Source organism: Lissotriton helveticus, chromosome 6, assembly GCF_964261635.1.
Source record: "Lissotriton helveticus chromosome 6, aLisHel1.1, whole genome shotgun sequence".
In the NCBI taxonomy this organism is placed as follows: Eukaryota; Metazoa; Chordata; class Amphibia; order Caudata; family Salamandridae; genus Lissotriton; species Lissotriton helveticus.
In genome coordinates, this window is record NC_136067.1 from 535,972,224 (window position 1) to 535,987,032 (window position 14,809).

A 14,809-nucleotide genomic window follows, 5' to 3' on the forward strand; every position below is an offset into this window, starting at 1 on the left:
CGCCGATATTTTTGATAGTCGATATTATGTCCCTCGATATTATGTCAGTGATCCATTTTATACATACATCACTTGGCTACATCACATATGTTCCACAAAGGCAAGTCATACCTTGTCAACATATCAACAAAAAGGTCTAAAGGACGACGAGACATTGAAATGACATACGTGTGTGCAACAGTTTCTATCAAGGAATATCATACAATGTCTGACAGTGGCAGACAGCAAAACTGTACACTGCATTCTGCTAGCGATGAGCAACATTTGTGAGCAATGATTGCACAACTTGTAGGTAGATGGGCACAAGTTATGGAAGTGGTCCAGGTAGCCAATTTGCCAAAATAACTCACTAATTAAAATATGACAACAAAATGTTTGAGAATGTCATGGCCGCAAGGATGGTGCATGCCAAACATAGCGAGATTGTCTCAGGAAAGCCCCTTACATCGGCGGTCGCAGACCGCGAGTGTGACGCAATCTCCAGCGGCAGTCTCGCCCGTAGGCTAACTTTGGGAAATGTGACAGCGGAAAGCCAATAAATGTGCCTGAATGTGCACATGACCACGTATTGTTAATTTGTAATTAATTTGAATATGTAACTAATATTAAAAATTCATTGTAATTTGTAATTTTAATTGATTAATTATTATATTATTTTAAATTGGTAATTACTTATAATTAATTTTTTTATAGATATTAATTTATATTTTTTTAAATAATATAAGAAGTATTTACTTTCCCTACTGTTGCACTCTCTGGAGTGGGAATAGTAATTTTTACCCCTACGCTATCCAACGCTTTCCCTACTGTTGCACTCTTTGGAGTGGGAATAGTAATTTTAACCCTTACGCTATCCAACGCTTTCTCTACTGTTGCACTCACTGGAGTGGGAATAGTATTTTTTACCCCTACGCTATCCAACTCTTTCCCTACTGTTGCACTCACTGGAGTGGGAATAGTAATTTTAACCCTTACGCTATCCAACGCTTTCCCTACTGTTGCAATCTTTGGAGTGGGAATAGTAATTTTTACCCCTACGCTATCCAATGCTTTCCCTACTGTTGCACCCACTGGAGTGGGAATAGTAATTGTTACCTCTACGCTATCCAACGCTTTCCCTACTGTTGCACTCACTGGAGTGGGAATAGTAATTTTTACCCCTACGCTATCCAATGCTTTCCCTACTGTTGCACTCTTTGGAGTGGGAATAGTAATTTTTACCCCTACGCTATCCAAAGCTGTCCCTACTGTTGCACCCACTGGAGTGGGAATAGTAATTTTTACCCCTACGCTATCCAACGCTTTCCCTACTGTTGCACTCTTTGGAGTGGGAATAGTAATTTTTACCCCTACGCTATCCAAAGTGTTCCCTACTGTTGCACTCACTGGAGTGGGAATAGTAATATTTACCCCTACGCTATCCAACGCTTTCCCTACTGTTGCACTCTTTGGAGTAGGAATAGTAATTGTTACCTCTACGCTATCCAACGCTTTCCCTACTGTTGCACTCTTTGGAGTGGGAATTGTAATTTTAACCCCTACGCTATCCAACGCTTTCCCTACTGTTGCACTCTTTGGAGTGGGAATAGTAATTTTTACCCCTACGCTATCCAACGCTTTCCCTACTGTTGCACTCACTGGAGTGGGAATAGTAATATTTACCCCTACGCTATCCAACGCTTTCCCTACTGTTGCACTCTTTGGAGTAGGAATAGTAATTGTTACCTCTACGCTATCCAACGCTTTCCCTACTGTTGCACTCTTTGGAGTGGGAATTGTAATTTTAACCCTTACGCTATCCAATGCTTTCCCTACTGTTGCACTCTTTGGAGTGGGAATGGTAATTTTTACCTCTACGCTATCCAACGCTTTCCCTACTGTTGCACCCACTGGAGTGTGAATAGTAATTTTTACCCCTACACTATCCAACGCTTTCCCTACTGTTGCACTCTTTGGAGTGGGAAAAGTAATTTTTACCTCTACGCTATCCAACGCTTTCCCTACTGTTGCACTCTTTGGAGTGGGAATAGTAATTTTTACCCCTACGCTATCCAACGCTTTCCCTACTGTTGCACTCTTTGGAGTGGGAATAGTAATATTTACCTCTACGCTATCCAACGCTTTCCCTACTGTTGCACCCACTGGAGTGGGAATAGTAATTTTTACCCCTACGCTATCCAACGCTTTCCCTACTGTTGCACTTTCTGGAGTGGGAATAGTAATTTTTACACTTCCACTGTCCTACGGTAATAATATTGGATATTATTTAATTATATTATGTTTTATATATACATATATGTATGTTTTAACAAATATTATTGTAATTTATTTTATAACTTTAATTAATTATTTAATTATTATAAGGTAATTTAAGTATTTGCAAGTATATTTTAGTAATTAATTTTTAATATTATTTTAATTTAACATTGTTTTTAATAAAGTCGATATTTTTATAAACTATATTTTTGTAAATGATATTTTTTACTCAATATTTTTGTACTTACCTGTTTGTAGATACAAAGTCGATATTCTGTCTGTCGATATTTTGTCGCCGATATTTTTGATAGTCGATATTTTGTCCCTCGATATTATGTCAGTGATCCATTTTATACATACATCACTTGGCTACATCACATATGTTCCACAAAGGCAAGTCATACCTTGTCAACATATCAACAAAAAGGTCTAAAGGACGACGAGACATTGAAATGACATACGTGTGTGCAACAGTTTCTATCAAGGAATATCATACAATGTCTGACAGTGGCAGACAGCAAAACTGTACACTGCATTCTGCTAGCGATGAGCAACATTTGTGAGCAATGATTGCACAACTTGTAGGTAGATGGGCACAAGTTATGGAAGTGGTCCAGGTAGCCAATTTGCCAAAATAACTCACTAATTAAAATATGACAACAAAATGTTTGAGAATGTCATGGCCGCAAGGATGGTGCATGCCAAACATAGCGAGATTGTCTCAGGAAAGCCCCTTACATCGGCGGTCGCAGACCGCGAGTGTGACGCAATCTCCAGCGGCAGTCTCGCCCGTAGGCTAACTTTGGGAAATGTGACAGCGGAAAGCCAATAAATGTGCCTGAATGTGCACATGACCACGTATGTTGTGTACAGTTACGCTTAGTTGATAAAACATGCACTATTACCTGCAGAGATTGCAGCAATACACATCTCATCTATATCCGATGCTGTGTATCCCCACTGTGAGCAGCAATGCCAGGTCAGACTGGTGTGAGGGCCCCTGCCTTCACTACGAAGGAATTCAGATTTCGTTGTGGATGAGGTGCTTCCCCTGCAAGCCAAACTTTATTTCTCTTCTGAGGTTTGATTTATCCCACAACAACCCTAAAACTGCCCATTGGAAATTGAATAATTTTTGCTTATTAGATAATAATTTTATTACAAAAGCTACAGCTTTTATTAATGAATTTTTTCAGTTTAACCGATCTATTGAAACATCTATTTCTAACATATGGGATGCTTTCAAAGGCTTTACCATATCTTACTCAGTTAAACAGAAAAGCAAACTTCTCAATATAATACATTATTACAACAGATTACAACATTGAAACACATTTATTGTATTTCCTAATCTTCTTCTGTCTTACATGAACTGATTAAGGCCAAATCTTCCCCTAATAGACTTGCCACCACTGATGCTTGCAATATCTTACTTAAAGTTAAATCGAAATATCAAGGAGGTCAGAATAAAGCTGCCAATATGTTAAAAATGTAATTTGAATGTAAAAACATTGGCTCTTTTCATATTTAATTCACAAATAACATTATATCCTCAGATGCTGATATTTCTAATACTTCTAAGTACTCAACTCTGAAGATTCTCTTCCCATAGAGCACACCCAAAATACTTTTTTTATGGTCTTCCTAATCCATCAAAGAATAATTGAATTAATTAGAAAATGACATAACTATTCAGGAGATTGCTATAAAATCCCTCAAAAAAGCTAAAGCTCTGGGCCCAAATGGTTTTTCTATTGTATTGTTTTCCACTGTTCTTCCATTTTTGCTCCTAAACTACTTGAGATATATTCCGCTTAGATTAAAAAGCTACTGGACCCTTTTTTAAAAGCACTGACTGTGCTTATCCCTAAACCCTGCTGATGATGTTTTAATATATATGTCTAATCCCCTCACCTCTCTAAATCCCTTCTTAGAAAAAATGTCATTTTTCCAAAACTGAAATTCCACCATCAAACTCCTCTAGTTATCAATATATTTTTGCTAATACTAATTTTACATGATGCCCTTCTAAAATAAAATACCTTGGTGTTTGGTTCTTCCCTACTATCCCCAGCGTTATTAGTCATAATATTAGCACCTTTAAACCTAAAATTCAAAACATACTCTCATCATGGTCTCCTCTTCTTTTATCTTGTGGGGTAGACTAGATACCATCAAAATGAAGAGTGTATCACATGTTCTTTTTATATTATCTATATTGTCTTTTAAAATACACACTTGTCAATTTTCTCAAATGAATTCTAGTTCTGTCAAATTCCTCTGGAATAATAAACATTCATGACTTGCTTTGTCTAAAATGACACACCTGATAATTGAAGGTGGTGTTAGTTTTCCTGATTTTAAGTTATATCACTCTGCTTGTTTAATTTGACAATTTTATTCTTTTAACTAATGATTTTCAAGACTCTCCTATACCACATTGGATTACATTTTAATGGTTATTTTCCATTTATAGATGGAGATCATATGTTTAATTTTACTTTTAGTTCTAAAAACCTGATTCTAAAATATTCTCAAAATCTGTTTCTTACAATATATTCTGCAGGTTTGATTTTTATAATTGGTTTTTTAACCCCTTCTATTTGGTACAATAAGTTTATTACATTTCAATGTAAATCCTTTTATTTTAAACATTGGAAGGAAGGATATTATGTTTGTCCATCAATTTGTTAAATATAATTCTGGTATACCTTTTTTCCAATCACACATGTAATGTAATCTACCAAATTATTTTTTACATGAATATAATCTAATTTCATCTTCTCTTCAATCTTTTTCAACAAATAACCATTTTGCTTTTGACACTGCATCTCTCACATCCCCATACCATTATATATTATTCCTCACAATTCTATTGCCAAAGCTGCAGTTTTATTTAATATTTTATTGTCTACCACAACAGTAAGGTCGAAAACTCCTAATGAATTATTACGGGAAACTAACATCTCTATATCATTCCCAGTTAATCTATGGAACAAAATATGACTTCAAATTTTTAGAACTTCTAAGGCTGCACGTATCACAAAATCTCTATTTTTTATTAATATTAGAACAGTCCATACTCCGATATAGATCATAAAATTTGCTCCAACTTCCTCTTCATTATGTTAGTCTTGTTCTACCTGTATTGGTACTTCAACTCACTTGCTCTACTATTGTTTTAATTTGTTTAATTTCTGGCAAGCTACTTAGTCCATTTGTTGAAAGATCTTGATATATTATATTCTATTATCAACTCAAAATGTTTTCCTTGTATCCTTTTCAACTGAATTTGAACATCTTTCACCTAAACATATATTATTTGATCTTTTTATTGCACTTGCCTTTATTGGTATACTTTCCTGATGGAAGAATGCGTCTAAGTGATATATATCAACATGGAGGAATTGTATCTGTGCTTAACATATTTTAGCCAATATCTGTTTATTATCTGTTAATCAAAAGATTAAAGCTGATTTATAATGGGTACCCTTTACTATATATGTATCTTCTCACTCATGTATTACTGAGTTCTTACCTTTTTTTCTATCATTTTTTCTTCTTACAACCCTTCCTTCCTTTTGACTTTTTATTCCTTTTCTATCTTCTTTTCATTCTCCCTCTTTTTCTTTTCTTATCTTTAATTCCCCCTTTCACCCGCTGTTTTATTTTTGTAAAAAGTAATAGCTTGAGTTATATTTTTTTAATCATGTTATGGACGTTATATGTTTATTATCTTAATAAGTATATCATTGGCTAATTTGACTCATTGTTATACATTCAATATATATTACTACTGTACATTCTCTAACTTTTCAATGTAAAATATTTAACAAAAAACAAACAATGATGAGAATGGCTCAGAGGATTCAATCTCACATTGCAATCTCCTGCTATACTCAAAAGCCAGGTGTGGCGGAAGAATTCGAACAGAGTATGCAAAGCGTGTACAGTTGGGGATTCTGTGTTAACCTGGACTGAACGTACATATATGTTTACCGCCACTATGTGTTTGTACAGGGCTGTGCTCTTGAAGGTCAAAATAACCCCCAATATGTCCTTTGAACCTAAATCTAAAACTATAGCCGAACACTGGATCGTGTTTTTTCACCAGATCAGCAAGCCCCTCCAAAGCTCTCCCTGAGCTAGCTGGTGTGGTGTTAATATAAAATGACTGGTATCCTGGCCTAAATGCCAGTTCCGTTGCCCAAGTTTCCTGCAGGAGGATAATTTGATGACTGTCAATAAATTCTCCCCACTTTAAGGGCCATATGTAGGAAGCATTTTTGCGATCGCAAACACTGCGATTCGCAAAAATCATGGGCTATGCAATCGCAAAACAGACTGTTCCTATGTAGGAAACGTTTCTGCTGCACAAAAATGAGAATCGCTAATTTAGCGATTACCATTTTTGCGTACCAATGATTCTGCTCAATATTTTACGAAATCGCAATCTGCAGCACATCATTTGCGATATTCGCTACTACCGTTATCACTAAATGCGAATTTGCAAATTGAGATGTAGGTAAAAGTCACAATTTGCGATTTTACGAAATTCGCAACTTTGCACTTCTCAATTACCACCAACTCTGAGCAGGGGGTAACCAGGTGCTACCTATTTAAACAGGCCTACAATACCACTGGGATTTCCCACCATGGCTGGCCTGTATGTGATAGCCAGGATGCTTTTAATCAGAGATGCTACACAGAAAAGGATATGCCAGGAAAGGATCGAAATAGCATGCATCACCCTCTTCTAGGTGACCGAGGAGGAAATCAATGTGTACTACAGGCTGCACCCAGAAGGCATCCTGGATTTAATAGAGGAGCTGGCACCCCATATGCAGGGCACACACCATTTCCACCCATGTCCAGGTTCTGTGCTCACTGCACCTCCTGGCATCAGGGAGTTTTCACGGGGTGATAGCCACAGCAGGAGGGGTCTCTCAGAGTGCACTTTCGTGCTTCTTCCATGCTTTCCTTGATGCAATGTTTCAGAGGTTGCATCACCACATACAATTTCCCAGCACACAACAGGCACTAGATTAGACCAATCAGGAATTCTACCAAATAGCCCAATTCCCCAACGTCATTGGCTGCGTAGATGGCACCCATGTCGCACTCTCACGCCCCTCACAGAATGAGTATGTGTTTAGGAACAGAAAGTCATATCATTCCCTTAACAGTGTGCAACCCCAAACATATAATCACTGATATTGTGGCAAAATACCCAGGAAGCACACACGACTCATTCATGTTTCGCCACTGAGAATTAAATCACAGACTCACAAATGGCGATTGAAGAGGGCTACCTGCTAGGTAAATGTATGGCTTACAGACTCACAACCAGTAAAGGTTTGAACTGGCAGGACAGTACCGAACATGAATAAATAAATCAATTAATCTACTTATGCTGTACGTGACTACATCCTCACACAGTACCTGGATCCAGGTGAGCGGAGGTACAACAGCATCCACAGAGTCACAATCTGTGCCATTGAGATGACCTTCGGCATCCTTAAGAGCCATATCCACAGCCTCTATATGAGTGGAGGTGCGCTACAGTACAGCCCTGAGACATGTTGCAAAATTGTGGTTGCCTGTGCAATGCTACACAACATTGCTACCAAGTAAGGCACCCAGTGTATCTGACAGATTCAAACACATCAGATGAGGAGAGACCAGCTCCATGTCGCAGACCAGCAGGTGGGGCCGGGCTGCTGCTTGGTGCCCAAGACGAGAAGAGATCACACAGAACTACTTCTGAGTGAGTAATGAGGACACACTGCCACATAATGATGCTTAACTGTGATGTTTATTTCCTTTGGTGCAGGAATACATCTGTCACACAGCGTGACTTTATTGTGATTGCTTGCACATGTTTGTGCCACAGTCCAAGTATTTCCATCAGCCAATAAGTCCATATGGAATGTGTTGCTTCACACATAGCCATAAGCCCTGTTGTATCTTCACCTCCTACATACAAGCCCTGTTGCCCCTCACCCAGGCTTCCCACTGCCCTCCCTGGAGTCATCATCTACTCTCCCCTGGCGCGCACTATGGCGTCTGTCCGGTGGAATTGGTGGAGTGATGCTGCTCCTGCTGGACTGTTTGTCCATATCCAATGTGCTAAGTGGGCCTATGCCACCTGTCGCAGCTGCGCGCATCTGGTCCACAGCATGTGTAACCTGCACCAGGCCCCTGCCCACATCCTGGCAGCAGTGGGCCATCTCATGCTGCATACTGACACATCTTCGGACGAGCAGGGATGTGGCGGTTGATAGGCGGTTGACTGATCTTTTGTACAAGTCCAGCTGGATGTGTTGACAATGTCTCTCCCTGCGCCTGGATGCCCTGGCTCTCCTTATCTCCCTGCACAGTCCTTCCAATGCACCTGCCATGGCCATTACACCAACCGGCAACTCTGTCATGTTATGATTGTGTGCAGCCAATTGGTGCTACATTGATCTTATTCCTTTGACTTGTAGGCGCTGTGCTTTCAGCATGCTGCCTTCAAGGCCCGAGAACACTGTGTCTTCATCGACAGGAGCAGTGCTGGTGGACGGCTGTGCCCTGCGTCTCGACCCACTCCCATCTCTGGATTGTACAGGGGATTGTGTTGTCTGCTGTCCTGCACGCTGCCTCTGGACTGGCTATGCCTCTCCTGCTGTGTCTGTTGCCTCTGCCTCCAGCAGTGTTAGTGGTGGCATTATGTTGCGCCGTCTGCATGGTGCAGAGTTTTCTGGTCTCGCTTTGCCCTGCTCCTCCTGCCCTGCCTCGTCCTCATTTTCTGGTGTGTCCTCCTCTTCTGCTACGGTTTCCTGTGTTGTTGGTGGTGCTGTGAATTTAAATGCACACATTAATTCTGTGTCCTGTCTCGCATTTGTAATGCATTGCAGTTTACAATTTTCAATTCACATGAGTACTATCTGTCTGTTTTCTTAATTTCCTGAATGACTCATACCTATTACACCTTGCTGTGTCTCACTGGTCCTGGTATCAGTGCATGTGACTACATCTCGCATAATGCATTTCTGGGTGTGCTTGTGGATATGTACTGGAGTTAAACTCAGGTTGGGTGTCTGGTGGTGTGAGTGGGTTGTGAATGTATAAGGGGTTTTTGGCATGCATCTTACCTTGTCTGGTGTCTGTTGCTGTGGACGTCCCACCACCGGTCTTTTTGGTCTCAGCCAATCTTGTAGCCACCCTCTTCTTTGACCTTTTTGAGAATCGCTATTTTATTACGATATTTTACCTACAACATTATTTGCGATTCTCAAAATGCGATTCGCGGGAAATCACAATTTCAGAATCGCAAATTCATTTTTACTTACATATGGCCCTAAATCATTTAGATTGGACTGCAAGCCGTACAGATTCCATACCATTAATTTAACTGAAGGTCCCATCCCAACATCCAGTCAGTTGAAAATGTGGGCAGGAGTACAGCTAGGGGGACAGTGTGTATATTTTCCATGTGGGATGTCAGCCCTTTGTTGCGCCCCTGGGGCTTTCCCAACCTATTGGCATATCCCGCTGGTTATTTGGACCATTTGTCTCCTGTGACAAAGACACTGGGAAATAGTTTACATTACTTTTAAGCCACGGAGACTAAGAGAGTCAGTCGATGTCTGAGGTCGTTAAGGAACACGATGTCCCCAGCATGCCTCCTTGGGTATCGGGACAGCCCTCTTAAAGCTTATCAAACAAGTGCTATGATGGGGGGTCGTTTTTATGCGGATGTTTGAGCCATTAGTTGATGTTACTCTGTGTTCCAGGTTAATTAATCCTCATTTATTTAATAACAGGCAAATCTAATACAAGTGTAGTCCATAGTGCTCTTCGTATTTGTACAGCGTTTCACACCTAACATGTCCTCCCTTATGACTGATCTACATCTACGGACATGTTGCAGCCAGAGGCTAATTTTTTTAATTAGTGAATCTCTACTTTCAAAAGAGCCAGTCGTGAGTTTAGGCACATTTATCATAAAGATTTCTTTCCCCAGGGGCCATTATCATCTTTCTCCCCACGTACGTGGAACCGTGCACTGTATCTATTCTCTTAAAGGTGCTGCTGCCCGCCTAGGCGTAAAGCCTATCAAGGATTAGTACAAAGAAGTAACCCATGCATGGAGGAATTACAGAACCCTTTGGACTATCTTTATCCTGCAGCCTTTTTGCCTAATGTTCAGATGTTTTAGCAACAGAGCCAGACAGATTATGTGCACTTATCAAGAGCAGTGAACAAAGTAAGTGGTAAAAGTCAAACAGTGGCCCATGGGTCGCCCAATAGAGAAGCAACAAGTCAATTAAAGCAAAGTGACCCAACTTCCACAATCCACCTGACCCTCTGGAAACAGTCAAGCAGGCCAGTGAAGCGGGACAGCTATCGACAAGAGTAGCAAGTTCTTCTATGTGGCTTTGGCAGTCTCCAAATGCAGATAAAATAATTATAATGCAGTGCCTCAGAACGAAGAGACAATCACGCCCATGGTTAGTGTCATAACTCAATACAACACTTCTAAATCTCTTTTTTTCCATTTAGGTATCTTGAATGAAGAAGTTAGAAATTAATGAGAATGGGGTTTGACGCTAAAATAGTAGCCAGTAAAAAAAAGAAAACGGTGTTATATGTAACCGCAGCAAACACCATACAGCGAGCAATATAGTAATTGTAAAAGTATATTTTAGTACAACCGGCTTTTAATATTTGCTTTTCAAACGAGAAACTTAAAAAGTTGAAACCTTACTTTTGGAAAAAAATGCTTTGGATCATTGCGCCATGAAACAGACGTAGTAGTTGGCCGAAAATCTAGTTTGCTATTTAGATTTTAACATACGCGTTGGCAACAGACACATTTTTAATGCTAATTAAGTGAAGCCGCATGTGCCATATTAATTCCGATAAACAACGTTACAAGTGTGATAGTCATAGCTGTTTGTTTACCCATCAACTCACACGTCAAACATTCTTTCAGAAAGCTCTTAATCATCAGTTTCATTATTCCACTCAGGAAGGAGAGGGGAGCGGGGATGTTGACATTCCATGCACAAGCAAGATTTTCATTTTCGACAGTTCTCTTCTTCGAGGCTTGCTGCTGTACAGAAATTGAATTTATGAATGACCCGAAGGCAGTGTCAACTTGAACGAAGCAAGCTAAATAGCATCAAGGTAGATTGGATTGGGAGAAGAAAGAATAAATTAAATGCCTGGCATATCAAAAATGACTCTTCTTCGGAATGGTTGATTACAATGCAGGTGAAAGGCCCTGCCTTGAGCAAAATGCACCGGTTTTGTGGCTTCGCGAATCATCTGGGACCATCCATTCTCCTCCTTCCAACAAAATCGAAAATTAATGCTTACACCAGTTTGCTGAAACAGACTAATTACTCGTGGAGTTAATAGGTTGTTTGTTTACTTGACTTTAAGTCCAATTTAGTTTTGTTCATTTTGAATTATCAATTGGACTATTGACATAGAATAAATTCTAAGACGCTGCCTCCCTTTTGGGTGATCGGAAACACAATTGACTGTTTAAGAATATCAAACATTGGTCGGGGGGAGAGTGTCTAGTTGTTTAAGATTTGATTCAACTGCTTTCTCCATTCAACTTTTCCTACGCCTACCCACTTATCAAAGGGGATGCATTTCAAAGGGAACGTCTAATTCGAAGAGAAAATAAGCATTGGTATATTTTTGTGAATCTGATAGATGCTGGTGTAAGAGACTGAGGACACACTATCATTGATCATTATGAAATAGGCAACAATCAGTACTTCATCAATATTCCAGAACTGATCTCATCTTGAGGGCATCTACGTCTAAAAGGACTTTTTTTACTTTCTGCACAACAGTCCAGTGATCTGGGATGGCCGCATGACTAACGACCAAGCCATCTGTGATGCGGTCGCCAAAAGCTCAGATGCACAGTTGTGATGCGTGGTTAGCCCATTACAGAAACGCACTGAGGCGAAGACAAGACACAAGTTTCTCATTCACGAATCATACTTCAGTGTTGTGTAGTGTCATGCTGGAGTGTTACTTTAAATAAAGTATGGGACACCGCTGTTGAGACTCTGCATCGCCCTGTTCTATGAACTAAATACCATCTTTATTTCAAGACGAAATTCAAAGTAATCAGAGAACATTTTAACGATATGGAAGAACCAGCTATCAACCCCACCCTATTGCCTCACAATGCACCAAAATGTACTTTCTTCACCCAGCCATCTCGAGTGCAGCTTCCAAACCTAAGGGCCTCTTTATGAGCTGATTTGAGCTATTCTTGCAACTCGGAACGTGGTGCAAGAGCGACGCAAACCTTACAAGCGATTTATTAGGCCACACAAGGCCACTTTGTGTGGCCCTGAGAAGTACCATAAAATTGCAGTAAGGCAACGTAGCGCAAATTGCTGAGTTGCCTTACTCTACCCTGGGAAGGCATTCCATGGGCATTGTTTGGGTATTCCCACGTAAATCCCATGTTTTTTTGCGCATTTCCAGATGTATCAGAACTGGTACACCTGGGAATGTGCAAAAAAGATATGCCTTCCCTGGTAAGGTGTAACGTTACGTTCTCTTTCTATATGTGCTGCATTCTGCCGCACAAATAGAAAGAGGAATAGGCCTCTCAGAAATGTTTGTGTGCAGGAAGATGTGCCTTCCTGCATAAAAACAAATATGCATGCAAAACAGGCTTCCTTGCACAATGGTGTAAGGGTGCCTGCCTTGGTGCTAGGCTGCCAAAAAGGTGCAAGCAAAGAGTAAAAGACAGGAATTTCCAGTATTGCCTTTAATACAGCGCATTCCTGCCCTTTTCCTGTCAAGGTGACATGTTGCGCTGTGTGACAATCTTGTAAATAGGGCCCCAAATGTATGGGGCATTTTCCTAGAGTCCAGAAAGACAATACAAATCCTGTACCTGCACCTTAGTACCCAAAATCCCCTGCCAGACTAGCATCAGTGTCTGATTAGCTCTTTGACCTAAAGCTACCATATGCGACTTAGGATACCTCAGGTAAGGTGGGAAGCATGAGCACTCTTTCGTTATACTCTCATACCAGTCCAGAACAGGAAGTAAAGGGAGACACGAGCAAGTTTAAAATGTTTATTTTAATGCCGTGATCTCAGGTGCAGCATCTTAGCTAATACAAGCAGACATATGATAAGAAATAAGATTGTCAGCATACTTACTATTCCATAAAATACAAAGGGAGAAACCATATTATAATGCTAAACGGAAACAGGTTAAATAGATACCTATATTTCACCCTCCCTTGCTAGTAAGTTATTTTATAACTAAAGAAGGTCTCTTAGGCTTGCATAGCCGACCCCATACCTCAAAGATTAGCAGGAGTGAATCACATCGAGTTCTGCACAAGCTCTCAGCATTTGAATGTTCTCCAAGTGTGTTCAATCATGCCAACACGGTGTATTATTAAAGGCGCCAGTATCTGAGCTGTCCACAGCTGCATATGGTATGTCTAGAATGTGCGCTGATGTGGAGTCTAGTGGGCTGAGTCGAGGCATGAGGGGCACACAGCCTCCTAAAACAAGAGAGCACGCTAGAACATCAGGAGAAACCTTGGGTTTCCTCCGTCAATACCGACTAAATTAATATACTGCTCATTGCATCAGATTGTCTGTCCAGAAGTATGCGCACTCCTTTACGCACGAGGGCATACCATCGCTCCTCAGCGGTTCAATTGACTTGTAACTGACAGTCCCGTGCTTGAATCGCATGAAAGTACTGTCAGTTCTCAAGGTCGGATTACTGGAAGTGCCGGAGTGTCAAGCATCTTCATTAGAAACGTGTGCACGTGAGTGCGATCGCATAGAATTGTTTTTGTTCCTTTAAGAGTGTACTGGGACCACTTTTCCCTGCAACATTGAATACCAAGGTCCCAGTATGTTTGCGTCAACCCTTTATGTAATGGTCCAACAGCGTCACCGCCCACATCTGATTCCGAAGCTGCGTTCTCACTATCTGTGGCATATCTCGCTGTTAAAGCGGCAACTTTCTTTTTTTGAAACTAGGGTGTTTTCTGTGAAGATTCGTCCTGCTTGCCTTTTCCGTCTTTCGGGCGGGGTTGGTTGCGACTCTGCTGGCCACCCCTGCCTCTGCCTCTGCCGCTGCCTCCACCACCAGACGATCAGTAAGTATGGGTTGAAAATTAGTTCCGCGCGCGGAATTTGTGAATTTCGGGCAATTTTGCAATCCGCGAATTGCGTGAAATTGCCAAACAATACGCAATTCGCGAGTTGGTGATTTTTTTTTGCTTGGTTGTGCTTCAAAAATACAATCTCGCGTGCGCGGTGTTGACTTACCCTGATTCTGAGTTTGCCGAGTTGTTTTCCTCCCGGTTTGTGTGCGCTGCGCCATTTTGGATTTGGCTGCATGATCGCGCAAGACTTTTCGACCGTGAGTACGTCATAAAGTCCCGCCATCTTGCACTGCAAGACTTTGAGAACGCGAATACGTCATAAGGGCCCGGGATCACTTATCGCGAGAGTAACAATAGCAAATACGTAGATGCGATGCGCAGCTGAC